Below are 21,301 nucleotides of genomic sequence, written 5' to 3' on the forward strand. Positions count from 1 at the left end.
GAAGGACGAGGAGTCAACTACTACTTCAAGGGACAGGACCCTATCAGAAGAGTCAAACACCACATCCACAATGAAGAAAACATAGATTAGCAGTAGAAGGAAACTAGTTCCCTAAGCCTAGCTCCTAATTAGCTATAATCCAATCATAACCTCTATAGCCAGTTAAATCCTCGTTAGGTAGAGCTAGTCATAAGTTTAGTCCACGAAATGATCTTCTTGAGTTTATTTGCGGTTTTACCTCATTGTAAAGTACGAGGTTGTGTTGATCTTCTGTAAAGAGTCAGTGCTATAATTCTATAGACATGTCTTGGACCCGCATATGTTTCTGTTGTACCACCTGAGCGATGTAATACTAGTGGAACGGTGTTTCATTGGTGTTATGTCAGACTTGCATACTACACCATGCAGTGATATGCTGGGTCACCACACATATGGAGTGTCAGGTGATCTCATCGATGAGTACTTGCGAATAAGAGAGACCACCTGCCTTGATGTGATGTATAAGTTCTGTCCAACCATGATTGCGGTGTTCGGCAAGGTTTATTTGAGAGGGCCAACAACTGCCGAGACTACTTGGTTGTTATCAATCAATGAGGCAAAGATGGTTTCTAGGAACGATCGGCAACATAGATTGCATGCTTGGTTAAGTCATCACTCTTGGGTAATCTCTTGGCTAAGGTTGTAACCAATTCCAGCATATATGTCTCCAACATAGATTGCATGCTTGGTTAAGTCATCACTCTTGGGTTGTCTCTTGGCTAAGGTTGTAACCAATTCCAGCATATATGTCTCCAGATTAGATTGTAACCAATTCCAGCATAGATGTCTCCAGATTAGATTGTAACCAACGCAAATTATAAAAGAGCATCTAAAAAAAGCAGATATAGAAGAGCATTCAGTTGGGGGTGGTGCATTACTTGCTATCCTTCAAAAACTATACCAAGGGTGTAAGATGTTGTGAGAATCTAATAGACATACAGTGTTACTATGGAGTTAACGTATGTCAGATAATATATGGTAATACCATAACCGTTTTTAAAGTAACCTTAATAAGTTCCTTCACTGTATGAAAGGCCCTCTGCTTTTCATCACCAGACCGTACAAACATCAATTTATCTCTCCTGTGCCAATTCCGGTGTCTATTTGTTACATAGTGCTACATGGGTAGGCCGTCAACAAAAATGCTATACTAGACAACTACTGAACTATTCAGTTTTAAGATCAGTTATCTGTAAAGTATCAGCCAGTAGGCCATCCAAAACTACAAGAGAGAAAAAAACCAAGAAAATGATACAAACAACTAGTAAACAATGACCCACTTTACAGTTAATATCTTGTAAACAAAGTTATTGCAGGAAGAGTAGAGTAAGCAACCAACATAGAGGATCAAAACTGCAACCTTGGCAGTGATCAACACACTGTGATCATGAACAAATACAAACTTCATCCCACGGAAAATCAGTCAAAAATTTCCGTCCAGAGAAAATTTTGGAACTTCATATCATCTGCCAAAATAAGAGAACCTTCTTTCATGGAAAGATACACTAAGGTTTGCACCGAAAGCTGCAATGGCTATTAGAGAACATAAAGATACAGTGTGCAGCTATACTAATCACCGATACTTGAAAGCATTTGCAGAATGCCCTGATATTCTCAATGTTCCAATATGTGTTCCAATATGACATGAGGATGGACAAGATAGCAGTGTGATGGTTTCTTCTCTACTGAATGAAGTAATGAACATCAATTTCATCCTGGATTACCAACCCCCAATCAACATGTAAAAAGCGTACATACTAAGCCAGAGTGCCAGACATCCACCAATTAGTTACGGAAAAAACACCAAATCAGGAATTGTCAGCCTGGTACACGGAGTGAAAATTTGTTGTGCCCTATGCAGTTACCGGTTTTCATACCCGCTCGTGGTTCATGTAAATCTGAATCTAGTAGGCACTTCCCCCTGCAGGCTGCTGCATAGTCTTCAGCAAGGTGTGGTGCAGCTTGCTTGTGAGGGCATATGAACCTATCCATGAAAAACTTCTCACTAATCGCGACTGTACTATAGTAGTCTCGGTCTTGATGTACCAACCCTTTTACCTTGAGAAACTTTAGGACGTAGTACCGGGGTCTGATCCGGCCCTCCAGGCTATAATAGAGCAATGCCGGCCGATGAGCAATGTACGCCGGTTCCAATCCCACCTCAGAGGTAAGGAACTCTGATTTTCTCTGCAGAACGTCTTTAGACCTCCCCAGCAACAGTGGAGCCTTACGAACAGCAATGCCCACCTCAGCATCCGACCACTTGAGCATGTTCTTCAACTGCTCCATTTTGATGGCAATCTCCTTCTCGCTGAGAAATGCGACAGCCTGCATCGCTTCCTTGAACATTCCAGAGCCACGGGGCACACCTACAGCTTCGGCGCGCGTCGCCATCGCCCAGACGTGCTCTGGTTTGATGCAAAGTATCCATCGCACAGAGTTGGACAGCGAGACAATATCGCAAGCACCTAGCCCACACTCCTGCAGGAACGCAACATTGGGCTTAACCACTTTCTCGAGGCTACTTGAGAGGAGATTGGAGCTGTGATTGAGAGCCCGGAGGAGCCTCTCGGTGGAGCCGAAAAGAGGCAGGTAGTACTGCAGCTTGGAGACGATGCATCTAGAGCGGAATTTGTCGGGGGCGAGCGAGGCAAGGCGGGCAACCTCAGAACGCGATATACCCAAGCCATTGAGCTCGAGGACGACGGGATCCAGGGTTCTCTCCACGTCAGCGCAGAGGAACTTGGGATCCCTGGCGACGACGGCAACGACATCGGCGCTGGAGAGGCCGAGGCCGGTTAGGAAGGCGAGCACAGCATCCGGATTGGATGGGCAGTTGACGTGGGAGATCTTCGTGGCGGCCTTGAGGGCTTGCGCTCGGGTGAGGCCGCAGGTGTCGATGAGGTACTTCTCGACGGCGAAGCTAGGCCTTGGGGAAACGGCGGCCGCAGCCGCGGAGAGGTGTCGGTGGAGAGGCAAGACAGGTGAGGCGGCGGAAGTCGATAGGAGATGGGAGAGAATGGAGTTTCTGAGGCGGAGCATGGCTGCACGACGGCGGGGCGGCGGCGGCGGCGGCGGCGGAGATATGTTATCAGGGCATCTACTCCAGCGGCCGACCCAAAAATCTGTTTTTTCTTCCTTTGGTCGGCCAGCTGACAGAATTTTGGAGGCGGGCAGCCAGGTCACTGCGTCCAGCAGCTGACCCATTCGATCCATGCTGATCATTTCGGCTCGTTGATCAGACGAATCCATGCAGAAAAAATAAAAATAAAAAATTGAGATTTCCATTCAAATTTTGTTACATGTTTGAATAAAAAGCAACTGAATTTGAAATACAAATAACCCTACTCGCCGTGGGTAGGCGGGTGTGACGGCCTAGCTTCGCCCGAGGCATGCTCTCGCGCCCGGCGCGGTACCGGGTGGTCGGCGGTGAGGCCTGAGCAGAGGCGGCTCGCTGGGTCATCGCGGACCGCCGCCTCATGGTGAACTCGACGTTCATGGCGAGTTGCTCATTTGTTCGCTGCGGGTTTCTTCAGCGAGGGTCCGAGCGTTTAGCTCAAGGATCCTCTATCGATCGGCCTCCATGAGGAGCCACCCAGCCTCCTCGGTACACAATTGCTCGCGGGAGACCACTGACAAGGGATTAACTTGTCAATGCCTACGAATTGTAGACTTAGGATTTCTTAGAAAGTAGATGGTAAGTAGATCTCGAAGGTTCAACCGAAAAGGTGCTCGACTCAGAAATTATGGTGGTGTGCTAACAATAGATTCGATCCCTTCTTCTTCCCTCGACCACCCTTTATATAAGAAGTGGAGCCGAGGGATTTCGCGCCGTATAAGTTACAAAATCCGAGAGGGCTTATTGGGCCTTTCCCGTATCGTTACATAATTCCTAATACAATTCTATATTCCTTATCCGAAATTCTCTGGGCTTCTGGGCCTTCAAAGCTTCGGGTCGTGGACCTCACATCCTTGCCAGATAACCCGGGTGCTTTATTCGGCATGCTTATTTGGCATGCCTATGTCAACCACCATGACACATTGGAGGAGTTGCTGGTCAACCTGATCTAGGGTGCGGGTGGCGTCCCTTCGGTCGTGCGACAGTTGAAAAGACTACAATATCGCTGCCTACTCCGGATCGGCATTGGCTCCTGCTACTTCTCTTCCGCTTCGCGTTCCGTGTCGACCTCGGACTACGCTTTCTGGAGGACGGACTCCGCTATGTTGGCCTCGCTGAGGACTGTGTTGAAAATGTCTGACGGGCTCTAGCTCCGCTCCGTAGGCAGAAGTTGCGGCGGGGGCGCAGGCACCTGCGCCCGTTGTGACCCAAGATAGAGTAGGTGGTGGCTTTGCAGCGAGGCATGTTGCCTACACGGCGACGACACGTTGGGGAGGATTTTGGTGGTGAGCCCGGCGGAGGCCACGTTTTAAAAGGTAGAGGCATTGGATAGCGTCATGGGGTAGGAGCCATTAGCATTGATGAAGGAGCCGACGCAAGAGCGCAGGCGGCACGGCTAACGCGGGCGATGGTGGCAGTTGTGAGCAATCGCGCTTTGATGGCCACGTCTGCAGCCGCCGGTCAGCCTTCTATACCGCCGGGTTGTTTCCAAGCGGGCATGTGGCACGCAAGGCAGGACAAGCCCAGCGTCCACGCCAATGCATCGGTTCCCCAAATTTGGTGGCCCGATAGATCGCGCCGGACGGGTTGGTGCGTTTGGATCTGAAGCGTGCGCGAGGACCAAATAGGTCGACCCGCTGGAGATGCCCTTAGATGGGGTCAGGTGCTATGGAATTGCAAGCGATCATGCCTACTTGCACTTTCAGCGCATCATGCTCGTCGCTGTATGTTTACACACACCCGTTGTTCTAGATAATAACTTAAATTGTGTGTTTTCTGCACTCATATGGGAACGGTTAAGAACAGTTAACCTCGTCCAGCCTACAAACGACAACCGTGTGTAATCGGTTATGCAGTTTCAGATCTCGCAACGGTAGCGGAATTCTATGTGCTGCTATAATTCACTATTAAAGCAACAAGTGCAGGATTATATTTAGAGGATTGGTTCTGCCGCAAGGGATCTCAAAATCTGGCATATAAAGATGTCGGGAGGATGTGGCGGGTGCAGTTAAGGGTGTATTGACAGATCTCGTGGATTGAAGCATAAATGTGTTAGGTGATCTAGAGAAGAGAATTTGTAAGTTGAAGAAGGAGCTAGAGGAGTGTACAAAAAGAGACATCGGTAAAGATCAAGTTAGAAGGGAGGCGCTGTTGCGGTTTAAGTTAAATAGGTTCGAAGAACAAAGCGAAACCTACTAGAGATAGTGTGCGCATGTGCGCTGGATGAAGGGTGGAGATAGAAATTCCAAGTATTTTCATACTGTTGCATCGGAGAGGAGAAGAATGAATAGAATAAAAAAATTGAAGGAGGAGGATAGGATAGTGGTGGTGGAGGAGGAGGAGGCCATTAAAGAAGTGGTCACTAACTATATGAATCTTCTTACTTCCAATGTAGGTACACGGATGCAGGAAATTTTGGGTCAAATTGATCCACAAGTTACTCAACAAATGAATGAATTACTATGCAAGGAATTCACAACTAAGGAGGTAGAAGAAGCTCTTCAAAATATTGGTGACCTAAAGGCCCCGGGTCCACATGGTATGCCTTCTATCTTCTACAAAACATTCTGGGGTACTGTCGGAGAAAAGGTGACAAAAGAGGTGTTGAATGTTCTTAATGGTGGTCCGATGCCGGTGAATTGGAATGATACTTGTGTGGTGGTGTTGATACCGAAAGTGAAAGATCCAGAAAGTATGAAGGATTCTGAGGCCCATCAGCTTATGTAATGTGGTTTACAAACTTGTATCAAAGGTGTTTGCAAACAGACTCAAATAAATCTTGCCAGAGATTATCTCCCCAAACTAGAGTGTGTTTGTATCGGGCAGGCTAAGCACGGACAACATATTACTAGCCTATGAATGCAATCATCTCATGAAAAATAAGAGGGCGGGAAATGAAGCTTATGCAGCTATAAAACTTGATATGAGAAAATCATATGAGAGAGTGGAAGTGGGGTTTTGTGGAAAATATGATGAGGGAGATGGGCTTTGATGAAAACTGGATTAACTTGATTATGCTATTGTTATCACCAGATTTTAGACGAATCCAGAGGTGGGCCGGGCTTGGAAGATTACCTGTGGAAGAATTCTAAGGCGGCCTGGCACGAAGGGTCTTGGGCTGAATTGCCCGTGTATCTTTATTTAATAGTTTATTATAAGAGATAGAATCTTAGTCGTGCACGGCTTAGTGCACGCCCTCATTAGAAAGTCCCCCGGACTATAAATATGTACCTAGGGTTTATGGAATAAACAACAACTCACGTTCAACCCCAAAAACAAACCAATCTCGGCGCATCGCCAACTCCTTCGTCTCGAGGGTTTCTATCGAGTAAGCGACATGCCGCCTAGATCGCATCTTGCGATCTAGGCAAAGACAAGCCCCACGTTGTTCATGCGTTGCTCGTACCGAAGCGTTTTTGATGGCGAGCAACGTAGTTATCATTAGATGTGTTAGGGTTAGCATTGTTCTTCGTTTAAGCATGCTTACGTAGTGCAACCCGTGCATATCTAGCCGTCCTCACGCCTATCTCGTGTGTGGGGCGGCACCCCGCTTGATCGTTATTTAGTAGATCTCGATCCGTTACGATTGCTCCTTGTTCTACAAGGATTAGTTTAATATCCGCAATAGTTTGGCCTTACAATGGGGGGAGGATCCAAGTGGCACGTAGGGTGGCGTTCGCAAGTCCTAAACGGGATGTTCCTAGGATCAACTTCGTGTTGGTTTTTTGGCCTTGTTTAGGATCGGCTTACGAGCACCGTGCGTGGCCGCAAGGCCCAACCCGGAGTAGGATGATCCGGTTATGCGGTGAAAACCCTAAATCGTCGTAGATCTCATTAGCTTCATCTTGATCAAGCAGGACCACCAAGTATTCGTGCACCCCGTACGGATCATGGGTGGATCGGCTCTTTGAGCCGATTCACGAGATAACCCGAGAGCCGATCGAGGCTCGTATTTAACGTTTACATGAATGCCCCGCAGAAACTAAGCGAGGCAACCTCATCACCTTCCCGACCAGGTATAGGTCAGGTGGCACGCCCTTGCACTTCGCAACGCCGCGTGTGACCGAAGAGCATTGCGGGCCGTCGCTCGGAGGGGTCTCAGCCAGCCGCAGCTCTAGGCTCCCCCCGGCTCTACAGTGTTGACAAGGCCGCTGCCCGCCGGTGGGTTTTGGCAGTCAACGCCTATATGTTTCGTCGGTTAAATGTCAGTTCAAGGTGAATGGTTCATGTTTGGATGTTGTAATACCACAGAGGGGACTAAGGCAGGTAGATCCTATCTCCCCATATATTTTTCTCATTTTTGTGGAAGCTTTGTCCTCTTTGTTGAACAAGGCTGACATAGATGGCAGTTTGGAAGGAATCAGAATTTGCAACAATGCCCCTAGTTTCAACCATCTTTTATTTGCGGACGACTCATTGGTGCCGATTAAAGCATCACAAGCAAGTGCCAAGACTCCGCAAATATTCTAGAGTTGTATGAGGTGTGCTCGGGGCAAATTATCAATTTTGATAAGTCATTGGTGATGTTCAATATAAATACTAGTAAGTCAAAGAGGAAGGAAGTGTTGAAAGAGCTCAACATTAAAGAAGAAGCAAGAACACAGAAGTATCTTGGGCTGCCAAATTTATGTTGGCGAAATAGAACTAATTAAAACATTTGAATATTTGAAAGTCAGGGTTTCGAAAAGGATCCAAGGTTGGATGGAATGAACGTTATCACGTGCAGGGAAAGACATTCTTATCAAGGCATGTGCACAAGGGATTCTCACTTTTCCTATGTCATGTTTCGACTTGACACGGACTTTATGTGAGCAGATGAATGCAATGATTTGTCTTTCTGGTGGGCACTCCAGGATAATGAAAATAAATTGCATTGGCTAAGCTGGGAGGTTTTAACAAAACCAAAGAGAGATCGAAGGTGGGCTGGATTTCCGGGATCTCCATGGTTTTAACATGGCAATGCTCACAAGGCAAGCGTGGAGAATGCTCACGTCTCCGGAATCTTTTTATGCTCAAGTCCATAAAGCCAAGTACTTCCCAGTACCTCAATCCTTCAAGCAAAGCCACAGGCAGGTATGTCCTACACCTGGCGAAGTATCTGAAAGGCCTTGGTATGCTAAAGGAGGGGATAATCTGGCGTGTAGGCGATGGTACTGATATCAAAATTTGGTCAGACCCATGGTTTCCAAGAGAGGATGCAGTTCAACCCATAACACCAAGGGGCAGGGGCGGAGATAAAACTATTCATGGGTATGCAATGAATACCTTATATGTTTTGCAACAAAAAAATAGTATATAAACTCCTATATGCATGTATATACATACTGGAGTTCGTTTGTACTCCCTCCATCCCATAGAATAGGGCGTAATAATTTTTTCAAATTTTCACCATTGCATAAGGTGTAGGGCGTGGTTTATCCCAATTCTTCCAAGACTACCCCTGGTGGTTGTTTAGCCGAACCTAAATAATTAGGAAAGAGGAGCTAATACGGGCGATGAGCATTGGTCGTGCGTGGTGCATGCAGCCCGAGGTGCAGTTATTGCACGTTGGGAAGGAGAAAACTAAAGGCATGCATGCATGATACGTTGCAAAGGTACCTATAATTTTTTATGTTTCATGCTTGTTTTACACCAATTTATATATGTTTTGTTTGCACTTTTTTGCGCTTTTATACATTTTCTGGCACTAACCTATTGACAAGATGCCACAGTGTCAATTCCCTGTTTTCTGTTGTTTTGTATTTCAGAAAAGTTGTACAGGAAATATTCTCGGAATTGGACGAAACGAAAGCCGAAGTTAATATTTTACCATAAAGAAGACGAAGTCTAGAGGGGGGACGGAGAGGCGCCACAGGGCTGTCACGCCACCCCATGGCGCGGCCAAGGGTGGGCCCGCGCCATGGCATGGTGTGGGCCCCCTAGGCGTCCACCGACCTCGCTCTTCCGCCTATTTATTCACGATCTCGGGAAAAACCTAAACACCTGAGCCTCCATCCACGGAAAGTTCCATCGCAGCCGCCATCGCAGACCCTAGCTCGGGAAGGTTCTAAAGCTCTTCCCGGCACCCTGCCGGAGGGGGAGATCATCGCCGGAGGCCTCTATATCGACATGCCCGCCTCCGAAGTGATGCGTGAGTAGTTCATCCCTGAACTATAGGTCCATAGGAGTAGCTAGATGATTGCATTCTCCAATTTGTGCCTCATATTTAGATCTTGTGAGCTGCCTATCATGATCAAGATCATCTTTATGTAATGCTACATGTAGTGTTTGCTGGGATCCGATGAATATTGAATACTATGTTGAGATCGATTATATACTTGCCATATGTTATTTGTGATCTTGCATGCTCTCCGTTGCTAGTAGTACTCTGGCCAAGTAAATGCTTGTGACTCCAAGAGGGAATATTTATGCTCGATAGTAGGTTCATACCTCTAGTTTTCTGGAAGAGTGACAATAACTTCTAAGATTGTAGATGTGCTATTGCTACTAGGGAGAAAATGACAATATTTTATCCAAGGGTAATTCTATTGTTTACTTTACACACATTGGTTAATGCGGTAATCTGTTGCTTGCAACTTAAAACTGGAAGGGGTTCGTACGATAACCGAAAGATGTATTATTAGTCATAGACGCAGTTGGATTACGGTCTATGTATTATGTTGTAATGGCCAAACGAATCTCATAGTAATCATCTTATCATGTATGGTCTTTATTTTGTCAATTGCCCAGCTGTAATTTGTTCACCCAACATGTTATTTATCTTTATAGAGAAACACCTCTAGTGAACTGTGGACCCCGGTCCTTTCTTTTACATCGATACAATCATCCTGCTCTGTTTACTTACTGCAAGTATTATTCTCTTTAATTCCAATGCAAACAAACATCTATTTCCACACTATACATTTAATCCTTTGTGTTCAGCAAAACCGGTGAGATTGACAACCTCACTGTAAGTTGGGGCAAAGTATTTTGGTTGTGTTTTGTGCAGGTTCCACGTTGCTGCTGATGTAGATAGTGCGTCTTGCCACAAGTCAGCTAGCAACATCTACATAAGTCGCGCCTTTCTCCTACCGGTCGATTAAATCTTGGTTTTTTACTGAGGGAAAACTTGCTACTGTGCTCATCATACTTTCCTTTTGGGGTTTCCCAACGGTGTGCTCTCTGGACTCATCAATGCCATACGGGAGAGAGGACCAAGATACATTGGAAAGAAACTCTAGCAATTGAGAACCAACCTGTGGTTGGATGGTTAGGAGGGCAGTGGCACCCCCAGCCCATCAGAGTTCAAATCCCAGGTTTGACACTTTGGTGTCTCATTAAAGGCGGAATATTCTTCAGTGGGAGGCGACGTTCCGGTCGACAGCGAGACGCCCGTGGTGACTTCGTCAATATCAAGACCCGTCGGATGAAGTTTCTTAGACGCAGTCTCTCGAAGGTGCTCATAGTGGTAGGATGTGCGTGTGTGCGTTCATAGGGGTGAGTGTATGTGCTTATATGTAAAGGTCTACGTATGTACAGTGTTTCACCAAAAAAAAAACTCTAGCAATTAATCTCAGCATTAATAGGGGTATTTCATTCCTCATATTTAGGTCCATTATCGCTTCTTTGTAGTTCGTAGGAATGTCTTATTTCAAGACAAGTGAATCATGAATATACTTCCACGAAGATGGAGAATGTATTATTGAATCCTACCCACTTTAGTAAAACATTAATTTAGACATAATGATCTTTATCATTTCAATTGTTTCAATCAACATCCTTAACAAGAACCTCTTTCTCAAGAAGGTGCCACATTTGACAATACAAGCCTTGCCCCTTTGTTTTGTGGAAGATGTATTCATAGCTACTAGGAATACATTTCAAAGCTTTATTCATCTTAACTTTGAATTGTCCCATAACTCAAAATTTACATGAATTTTAGATGACTCCCTATTTAGATTGAGTGTTTGCTATTCTTTAAATGCTAACTCTAACTAATAATAACATGATAAGAGATAATTCAGACCATACAACGGAGTATGATTACAATACTTTAGTCATATCAAGAGTCATTGATATATTTTAAACATTGTAATTTGTGGAACACCTTTCACAAGTCTATATGCAGGAAACCATAACTCAAAATTTCGCCACTTTGATCAAATTGCAAAGACTCATTTTTTCTTGTTAATTAATACCCTTCTTCATTTTGAAAATCCTTGATCCTGTCAAATATTTTCAGATATATGTTTCATTTAGTAAATACATGTATTCACTTAAATCAACAACGAAGTTTACAAAACAATGATATCCACTACTTGCTGAAATCCAATATATCATTATGAATGATACTCAACAATTTTAGCGCATATTCCATTTTACCAGAACATAAACTTTTATTCATAAGGAATCATTTACATGTGTCAAAATATCAAATATCTAAAGACCTTGTAATTAATCGAAATGAAGAACATAGCACCAACATGAATTACACAATAGTGGCATTATCAAGTTTGGATATTTTCTGGCATTTTAGTGTTTTATAAACATTCAATCTATCATCATCGGGATTTTCATAAGAATAACTCATTCATAACCAAATGTCAACATAAAATACTTTAATCATAAGAAGGACAACTGACTTGTCTCTGACTCATGATTAATTCGCTTGCGAGATGCAAGGCATGATAATAAGGTTCACACTCATAAAGATTACAAATATTTATTCAAATCCATGTAACTACTCCAAATGATAGATGTGGAGGGAGAGTGTTGTTGGACATCAACCATCTTGCTTGCCATCAACATGCATTGTCACCTCATCTTCTCCAAGCAACTCTCAAGCAGTAGGTTCTGTTTTCCAATAAAACAGACCAAGTATCAAATACTTTGTAAGCCGCAACAAATATTCTAAAGGAAAACATTTATAACATGTATATCATATATACCCTCTCCGTCGATGACTTCCCTGCTATTGGTTCTACTTTTAGAGTTCAAAACTCATTCAGGAATTCATGAGAGGTGAACGATTTCTTTCTCACGCGATCTTCCAAGACTCGATATTTGTAGTGGGGGGAAGCGAACACAACACCCCATCTATCCCAAGTCGGTCTGTCATTCATCAGTCCAAAACATCACGGCGTCCATGAATTTCATGCATGTTCGACAAGTGACTCTCCAAGCAGGTGTTCTCTTCCAACTTAGTTGAAAGAAACTCGTCCAACCACTCATACTTCATTAAAGCATGGCGAGTAAGATAATCACCATTATCATTCTCACTCGCGGAGTTCTTGAGTTCATCTCCTAGCGGTTTTCGTATCACATAGATCATGTCATTTCTAATGAGGATCTCCCTCATGCGTTAATACCAATTTATGAAGTTAGACCCATCAATTTTAAGTTTCTCATTACACACAAAAGGACCATAATTGATGCAAACATTGGGGTATGACATGTTCTATAAATATATTTGCAAAGACATTAAGACTTAGTTCATAATATTATGAGTACAATTTATAATCAAATTATTAAAGAACTCCATTAAAACTATCATCCCTAAGAATGTCTTAGTGATTACATGACCCCATTCACTATACCTCCCCCGATCATCACGACCATTGGCATAGTTGCAAGGTAGAGACCGAAGTGTTGATCACATCATCCATGTGACTCATATGCTTGATATTTTAATCACCCATGTTCCGAATCCATCTCTGTACATGCTAGGCTCGCTAAATTAACCTTTCGTGTATTCGAAGTGCAACGTGGCTTACACCCACTTTATGCAAACGACGATATGTCTAGCACCCGATTTTCATGGCCAGCCTCATAAGGAAGAACTTTCTTGGTGGTTCATATTAAAGGGAGAATACTTTTATTGGTATTAATGTTAGGGATCATTGATAACCCACAAGTATAGGGGATCGCAGCAGTCTTCGCGGGTAGTAAAACCCAATTTATTGATTCGACACAAGGGGAGACAAAGAATACTTGAAAGCCTTAACAGCGGAGTTGTCAATTCAGCTGCACCTGGAAACAGACTTGCTCGCAAGAGTTTATCGAGTAGTAACAGCTTTATAGCGGTAACGAGTAGTGAAATAACGAGCAAGCAGAGTAACAGAGACAGCAGTAGTGATTATAGTAAACAGCAGGATTAAAATACTGTAGGCACGGGGATGGATAACGGGCGTTGCATGGATGAGAGAAACTCATGTAACAATCAAGCAGGGCATTTGCAGATAATAATAAAACGGTGTCTAAGTACAAAGCAATCAATCAATAGGCATGTGTTCCAATTATAGTCGTACGTGCTCGCAATGAGAAACTTGCACAACATCTTTTGTCCTACCAGCCGGTGGCAGCCGAGCCTCAAGGGAATCTACTGGATATTAAGGTACTCCTTTTAATAGAGTACCGGAGCAAAGCATTAACACTCCGTGAACACATGTGATCCTCACATCACTACCATCCCCTCCGGTTGTCCCGATTTCTGTCACTTCGGGGCCATTGGTTCCGGACAGCGACATGTGTATACAACTTGCAGGTAAGACCATAAACAATGAATATCATGATGAAATAATAACATTTTCAGATCTGAGATCATGGCACTCGGGCCCTAGTGACAAGCATTAAGCATAACAAGTTGCAACAATATCATCAAAGTACCAATTACGGACACTAGGCACTATGCCCTAACAATCTTATACTATTACATGACCAATCTCATCCAATCCCTACCATCCCCTTCAGCCTACAGCGGGGGAATTACTCACACATGGATGGGGGAAACATGGCTGGTCGATGGAGAGGCGTCGGTGGTGATGGTGGCGATGATCTCCTCCAATTCCCCGTCCCGGCGGAGTGCCAGAACGGAGACTTCTGGCTCCCGAGACGGAGTTTCGCGATGTGGCGGCGTTCTGGAGGGTTTCTGGCGACTTCGACTTCTCCCCGTGCGTTTTTAGGTCGAAGACAATAAGTAGTCCGAAAGAGGGCGTCGGGGGCCAGCCGAGGCCGCCACACACTAGGGCCGCGTGGGCCCCTCCTGGGTCGCGCCGGCCTAGTGTGTGGGGCCCTCGGGCCCCCACCTGGCTCGCCCTTCGGCTCCGCCAATATTCCGGGAAAATAGGACCTTCCGCATAAATTCCGAGGATTTTCCCGAAAGTTGGATTTCTGCACAAAAACGAGACACCATAACAGCTTCTGCCGAAAACAGCGTTAGTCCGTGTTAGTTGTATCCAAAATACACAAATTAGAGGCAAAACAATAGCAAAAGTGTTCGGGAAAGTAGATACGTTTTGGACGTATCAACTCCCCCAAGCTTAGCTTATTGCTTGTCCTCAAGCAATTCAGTTAACAACCGAGCGATAAAAGAACTTTCACGAACACATTTGTTCATATGATGTAAATATTCTCATGCTATGGCTAACACTTAGGCAAGTTCATAATAAGATACATGCAAATAAGATCATCTAATAGCTATGTCAATCATGGAAAGGTACCAACAATTAATAATAAGCATCATGAATCATGTATATAAGCAGGATTGCAATGTTCATAAAAGAGTATGATAGAGTGGTATCTCGCTTGCCCATATTTGATCAGCAAAACATAAATGCTCAGGCACCTCTGAAGTTCATAGAAAGACTAGAAATAGTGATTGTCAAAGATAAACGCATCAAAGTTATACCACAATCAATCATATTTTGAGACAAGCATATTCCACTAAGAATAACAGTTGTGCTCTCAAGAAAGTGCTCAAAGAAAGGATGGAGACACAACATAAAAGTAAAAGATTGACCCTTCGCAGAGGGAAGCAGGGATTAACATGCGCTAGAGCTTTTCATTTGTAAAACAGGAGTAAAATTATTTTGAGAGGTGTTTGTTGTTGTCAACGAATGGTAATGGGTACACCAACTACCTCGCCAACCGGACTTTCAAGAGCGGCTCCCATGAAGGACGTTATCTCTACCAACGAAGGTAGATCATCCCTCTTCTCTTTTGTTTACACACGTATTTTAGTTTTATTATGGGTGACACTCCCCCCAACCTTTGCTTACACAAGCCATGGCTAACCGAATCCTCGGGTGCCTTCCATCAATCGCATACCATGGAGGAGTGTCTATTTGCAATTTAAGTTGCTTACTGATGAATCAGGGCAAAACATGTGAATAGAGTTATTAATGAAAGTTGATTAATTGGGGCTGGGAACCCCATTGCCAGCTCTTTTTGCAAAATTATTGGATAAGCGAATGTGCCACTAGTCCATATGAAAGTCCGTCAAGATTAAATGACAAGGTTGAAAGTCAAACACCACATACTTCCTCATGAGCTATGAAACATTAACACAAATTGAGAAGCATTTTGAAGGTTTAAAGGTAGCGCATGAGAATTTACTTGGAATGGTTTGAAATGTCATGCATGGGTATTTATGGTGGACACTCTGGAATAACTTGGTTTTCATGTGTTTGGAAGCACGAGCAGCGTTCCCGCTCAGTACAAGTGAAGGCTAGCAATAGACTGGGAAGCGACAATCAAGAGAGCAATAACTGTCATATCATGCTTGTGGCAAAATAAATTAACCGAGGCATAAAAGTGATACAAGAATTCTGAAGCAATGTAAATCATCGAGGCTTAATTGACTTTTGTTCAGTCATATGCATGCGTGAGCATGTGCCAAGTTAATTCAAACGAATTATTCAGAGGAGGATACCACAATATCATACCTATTTATGAATAAAACAATGCAAGCAAACATCCATGACATGCTACTCATATTAATAAACTGGAGCTAAACATGAGAGATCATGAACTACTAGACTTTCTTAAATGACATATACCTCACATGGACCAACTAAGCATGCTCACATGGATGAGTATATGTACAAAAATGAAGACAAATAGAGTTCATACCAGCCTCTCACCACAATCAGATCGTCGAATATCGTCATTATTGCCTTTCACTTGTGTAGCTTGGATAATATGAAATGAAAACCACGCTCCAGCCACCGAAGACCATTGAACTCATAAAGAAATTTACAAAACCAAAGAAGAACAGCAAATATTTTTGGTGTTTTCGAATTTGGAAGCAAGAACAAAAGGAAACAAGCAAACAAAGCAAAATCTTTTTGGATTTTCTTATAGCAAACCAACGATAGCAAATAAAGCAAGATAAAAGCAAGAAACTAAAATAAACAAGTGGTGAAGAGAAACAACAGAAATATTTTTGGTCTTTTTGTGTTTTAGGAAAGAAACAAAGCAAGAACAAGAAAATGAAAACACAGAAAAGCAAGATGGCAGAAATCTGCCAAAACTTGACAGCAGTACAGTAATCGATTTTAAAGAAATTCTTAAGCTGCTCAGCTCGAAAAGTGTTCAACTAATGAAAGTTAGATAACAACCTGGGGAACATGCACAAAAATTAGCAGCTCAAAATAACGTTCTGGCTGTGCACACGATTGTTTTTAGTAACAGTCCAGAATCTGTTTTCAGGCAGCACTTCCCCAAATATCATCTCCCTCTCATTAGAAAACCACTCAAAGAAACTAAACAAGTATGTACAAGTATCCAGCAACCATAATATGCAAAGAATGAGTGATGCCGGTATACCTCCCCCCAAGCTTATGCTTTTGGCCTAAGTGGAGATCAATCCCATGGTGCCCATGAAGTAGCACCTCCGTAGTACGACGAAGATGGGTCATATTCCGGGTATGTGCTGGAAGAAGCACCCGGATACGTGACGGTGTAGTCGTAGGAGGGCTCGGCGTCCTCGGAGTCATGCTGCTGGTGGAAGCCTTGTATCTTTAATTGTTCATCCACCTCCTCCTTAGTGCGCGACCATGGTTTCCTGTCAATACTGAACAAATCTGGTTGCGGCAAAAGGATTTCCCTCTCTTCCCCGTCAGCAAACAATATTCTATAGACAATCTTATCTAAACTAGAGTCGGTTGTAAAAAATTGATGACTCTTCATAGCAGAAATATCAAGCCTCATAGGAGTTATTTTCACATCAGTAGGGTCAAGAGGGAGCTCTAAATATGCTAAAACGCGCGAAGCAATAATTCCTCCAAATATAGGCCCCTTGTTAGACAAGCGGCGAGCAACAAGAGCACCAAGATGATAAGGCGTGTCCCCAGTGAGTGCAGCAATTAAGAAACCAAGGTGATAGCTAGATATGTTGCTAGTGTTCTCCCTACCAAGAATGCTAGTACCGATATAATAAGCAAAATACTTAATGGCGGGGAGTTGAATGTTTCTTATCTTGCCACGCTGAATGGTGCGACAATCATCATTGGTGATCCCTCGATAGAGCTCCAGCAATTCCTTGGGGTTGTCCTCAATCTTCCTTGCCGTACCTACAGGAGCAATACCCAATGCAGCACAAAAAAATTTCAACTTCATAGTAATAGGCTTACCATAGATCTTGAATGCAACTGTCGGGCGAAAGTGCTTATTGTTGAACTTGAAGCTCTCCACAAAGATTTTAGTGAGCGTGTAGTATTGCTCACTCTCATCTCCCACATAGGTGGTTAAACCCGCCCTATCGCGAGGGTCAAGAAATCATCCAACAAGCCTGCATTACTCAAAAAGTCATAACATGGAAAGGATGCAGCATTGGGGACTCCATTGTCCTCCTCGGGTGCGAAGCTAGGTGCGATGAGATCCTCATTATAGGATTGCCTGAATCGGGTGGATGACCTCGAGGGCCTCCCCGTGCTTGTTGTCTCCCCTTGGAACACTTCTCCAAAGTTAAAGTTGTCCATCCTCCTTTTCTGAAATTTTTCAACAAACAATATAAAATTTGATTTGGTGACATATAATTGAGGGAAACTACCATAGGAACTTGCTAGAGTACTAATCATGCATCAAAACTAGTTTCTACCACTTAGAACAAACATGCAAGCTCACTAAACATGTTACCTACAGCAGCAAAATATTCAAGATATACTCAACCAAACAAAAGTTTACTTGGATGGTTGGAGGAGTCACATACCGAAGAGCAAATGTGCCAAATTTCGGACGTAAATCTGGCTGAGCAAAGAGATCGAGAAATCTGGAGTTCTTGAGCAAAAACGCGAGTGAGAGGAACCTGGTGCGAGTTTTTTCGGAAGAGAGAAGAGAGTGGGAGGAAGAGATGATGAAGTGGGGCAAAGGGGGATCCACACAACAGGGTGGCGCGCCCCCTGCCGGCCGCGCCGGCCCGTGGGTGCCACCCCGGGGTGCCCCACTGGTCATCCCCGTGTGCTCCCGGTGCATTTTCGAAAAATAGGACCAACGGTATAATTTTTGTGAATTTTTGAAAACTTTGAAAAATGCACATTTCTGGGTATTAAGTTTATTATTACCGGCCAGGAAATTTTTTGAAATCTCTAATTAACTAAGGAACTTTACAAAACAAAAGTGCTACAGCAAGTAGAACAAGTGGAGGAAGAAAGAGATGTTGTTTACCTCCTCTATGCATATAAAAAGTATTTGTTAACAAGGTTGATCAAATCTTGCCACCAAATAAATTTTACATAGCATAAGAAGAAATAAACCTCAAATCAATCATGTTACGTTGAATTGTATTGATATGGATCCAATCATAAGATTTTGATATCCTTCTTTAGGATCATATATAGGACAATCGATAGTTCCAACTTTGATAGTTCTCACATTAGAAATAGTATTAACCCCACATACTTTATCAATCCTCTTGGGGAAATAGATGGTGTGCTCCCTATCATCAACATTGAAAGTAACCTTTCCTTTATTGCAATCAATAACAGCCCCTGCGGTGTTAAGAAAAGGTCTCCCAAGAATAATAGACATATTATCATCTTCAGTGCATTTCCAACACAACAAAATCAGCTAATATCAAGCAGCTTATTAGTAACTTGAACAGGAACATCCTCACATATACCAACAGGAATAGCAGTAGATTTATCAGCCATTTGCAAAGATATATCAAGTAGGTATCAACTTATCTAAGTAAAGTCTCTTATAAAGAGCAAAAGGCATAACACTAACACCGGCTCCCAAGTCACATAGAGCAAGTTTTAACATAATTATTCTTAATAGAACAAGGAATAGTAGGTATACTCGGGTCGCCCAACTTCTTTGGAACTTTGCCATTGAAAGAGTAATTAGCAAGCATAGTGGAAATTTCCTCATTGGGGATTTTCCTTTTGTTAGTAACAATATCTTTCATATACTTTGAATAAGGAGGCAATTTAATAGCATCAGCCAAAGGGATTTGCAAGAATAAAGGTTTCATCCAATCACAAAATTTATTATAGTGTTCTTCTTCCTTTGATTTTAGTTTCTTAGCAGGAAAAGGCATTTGCTTTTGCACCCAAGGTTCCCTTTCATTACCATGTTTCTTAGCAATAAAATCTTCTTTAGTATACTTTTTATTTTTATCTTGCTTTTCAGTGTTCATCTTCAACTTCTTCTTTATCGTAAACATCATTCTTATCATTATCTTTATCATGTTCATTACCACTTTCAGTTTCAGCATCAGAAATAGAAATACTATTAGGATCATTAACAGGCTCAGAGGATTCTACAACTGTTTTATGTTTCTTTTTCTTTTTCTTAGATGGAGCACTAGGTTCAATGCGTTGAGAATCTTGTTCAATTCTTTTGGGATGCCCTTCAGGATATAGAGGATCCTGGGTAGAGACACCACCTCTAGTTGTTACTTCATAAGCATGTTTATCTTTAGAATTATTTTTTAATAAGTCATTTTGCACTTTAGTGAGTTGATCAATTTGAGTTTGAACCATTTGAAAATGTTTAACAAGCATCTTAACATCATTGGAGGTTCTCTCCACAATACCATGCAATTCACCAATAGCTCGAGAATTTTCCATTAAATGATTCTCTACTCTCATATTAAAATTTTCTTGCTTAACAATATAATTATCAAACTCATCTAAGCATTGCGCAGGAGGTTTTGAATACGTAATATCTTCTCTAGTAAAGCGTTGAAGGGAGTTTACCTCAATCATGGATGAAGGGGGAATTATCTCACATATATCTTCTATGGGAGGTAGATTCTTCACATCTTCAGCATTTAATACCTTTCTCCTTGAGAGACTTCTTGGCTTCCCTCATATCTTCATCATTCAATTTAATTAAACCCCTCTTCTTCAATATTGGCATTGGAATTGGTTCAGGCGTAGTCCAATCATCATGATTCCGGCCTATTTTAGCCAATAATTCTTCAGCTTCGTCTAGAGTTCTTTTCCTGAAAACACAACCAGCACAACTGTCCAAATATGCCCTAGACTCAATGGTTAGTCCACTATAAAATATATCAAGTAGATCATTCTTTTCTAAATCATGTCCAGGTCGAGCTCGATAAGAGAACAAAATCTTGCCCAAGCCTCGTGCAATTTCTCTTCATCTCCCTGGTCAAATCTATAAATTTTCTCGTAAAGCAACATGTTGAGCACTAGCAGGAAAGTATTTTCGAAAGAAAACATCACGCAAATCAGTTGGACTTTTAATAGAACCAGGAGGCAAATTATTATACCAAGTTTTAGCATCATCCTTTAATGAGAAAGGAAAAATTTTAGCGACAAAATAAGTACGCATCTTGACATCATCGAAAACAAGCTACTCATAGAAGAAAGTTCAATCATGTGTTCTACAAGACTTTCTTTTTCAGTACTCACAAAAGGGTGCTTTCTCGTACAATAGCTATATGAGATAGATCAAGAGAAAAATCATAATCTTTATCCTTAATGCATATAGGAGATGTGGCAAATTTAGGATCGGGAGATAACTTATGTCTAACAGTATATTGTGTGAGAAACTTTTTAATTTTTCTTGCATCAGCAGTAGCATTGCATCTAGTAATAAAATCATCATTAAGCTCCACATAATCTTCATCAGGATCATCACTAGAATAATCAAGTTCAGATGAATTAACAGGTGTAGTAGCATTAGGAGTTTTAGTATTTTCAATTTGTCTAGACCTAGCAATTGTAGCATCTAGAAAGGATCCCAATGAACCACTATCATCAAGCACAGCAGAAACATTATCAATATTATGAGAGTTTTCAGATTCAACAGAAGTACCAGCAAGTGAAGCTTGTGGCGGTGAAACAAGTTGACTTATCACAGATGGTGAATCAAGAGTAGCAGAGGTACTCGCAGTTGTACCTTTTCTTGTAGTGGATG

General features: G+C 42.6%; 1 pseudogene; it reads right to left on the reverse strand.

The window, feature by feature from the left end:
* Positions 1-1,494: 1,494 nt before the first annotated feature.
* LOC124686609 lies at positions 1,495-3,168 on the reverse strand (annotated as a pseudogene).
* Between the last annotated feature and the right edge of the window lie 18,133 nt (positions 3,169-21,301).

This window comes from Lolium rigidum, chromosome 2 (genome assembly GCF_022539505.1).
Source record: "Lolium rigidum isolate FL_2022 chromosome 2, APGP_CSIRO_Lrig_0.1, whole genome shotgun sequence".
In the NCBI taxonomy this organism is placed as follows: Eukaryota; Viridiplantae; Streptophyta; class Magnoliopsida; order Poales; family Poaceae; genus Lolium; species Lolium rigidum.